This window comes from Corvus brachyrhynchos, unplaced genomic scaffold, assembly GCF_000691975.1.
Source record: "Corvus brachyrhynchos isolate BGI_N302 unplaced genomic scaffold, ASM69197v1 scaffold95, whole genome shotgun sequence".
Lineage (NCBI taxonomy): Eukaryota > Metazoa > Chordata > Aves > Passeriformes > Corvidae > Corvus > Corvus brachyrhynchos.
In genome coordinates this window covers 2,008,533-2,010,071 of record NW_008238347.1, presented here as the reverse complement: position 1 = coordinate 2,010,071, position 1,539 = coordinate 2,008,533, and positions in this window count along the sequence as shown.

The following is a 1,539-nucleotide window of genomic DNA, read 5'->3' as shown; positions in this document are numbered from 1 at the left end:
GGTGGGGGGGGGGGAGGTTTGTTTGGTTTGGGATGTTTTTTTGTTGGGGTGGTGCTTTTTAGTGTTTTTGGTGGGGGGTTTTATAAAGAAAGTTGAGAAGTGATGTTCTAATCATTGCAATACAATGGTTTTGTCCTCAGTCATAATATTTAACTGAGGAATAGAATGACATCTATGATTAAAATATATCTCTGTATAAAAAAAACATGTTCAAGAATTTACTTACATTAGATTATATTGGTGGGAATTTTTATTACTTTCATTTTTCCCTTTCTTCAAGAAACTTAATGGATATCTGAATTTTTGACCCTAACAAACTTTTTTAGAATTGTCCATATTTTTAAAGGTCTATAATATATATCCAAATGGTAAGGTAGATCAGTTTATCACCTGGATAAACAAGCTTAAAAAATACATACCTACCACTAAATGAAAAATGTCATTGTTTTTGGTTTTTTGATACATCTGAGTCTGACCATTCCATTAAGAATATATTATCATGTGCCAACAGAAACCAAGAATGAGAAAAACAAAACTTTTGTATTCTTTAGTTAATGGATGAACAGCAATGTTAACTCTTTGTTTCATGTACGAGCCATGGCCTTGCTACAAATACACTGTAAATGTTTACCCCCCCTTGAAAACATTTTGCACTGACAAGAAAAATAAGACAACATTGAATACAGAGCAAGATCTCTAGCCATGGTCTGAAACAAAACAAAACTGCACTACAGAACGACAGTATTATGAAGATTTAGGTGCTGACATTTCGTGACTGTTGTATGAAGCTTTCAGTTAGAAGCAGGAAATGACTACATGAAAATATTTTGTTGTAAAAAATAGGATACAGTGCTATTAAACTTTAGTTTAAGTAATGTAGAAAAATAAAAGAGCAAAACATAACTGCAGTTCTACAGGCTTTTCCTTTACACAATTTTTACCTTCTTTAATTCCAGCTTTGCAGTTCTAGTTACTGTTTAACAGACACTTGCCTATTAAACAGTTCTCTGACAAACTAAGGAAGAGCATTAAATCAGAAGATGGTACTGGAGGCCTTCTGGTAGAAATAGGATTTAGACCTAATTGGTATGACAATGTGTTTCAGTCACACTGCATTCATCTTCTGTAAAGCCCACCTACTTGACTTCATCTTGGTTTCAGTTACAGATACAAATGGTCTCAATGCAGCATAAAGAAAGAGCAAAAAATGAAAATGTCCTCACAATTTCAATCCTACTGTTAACTGAATTTGAGCAAAGCTAAACACCAGAGACAGAAATTTTCAGAGTTAGCCCAGTAATCACCTCTTATAAAATGCTAACCTCTTAAAATAGAGGTATATACTCAGTTTACTATTTGAAATTTACTTACACAGCTTTTTCTTACTAATCTATAGCTAGGATTACTCCTTCAAAACAAAAATTTTGCTCCACGTCTTCACAAATTATATGAAAAAAAATTTAGAGTAAGTCACAATGTACTAGCTGCTCAGCCAATACCTGAGATTCAAGCTGTTCCCATTTGTTGTTTCAGAGTTTT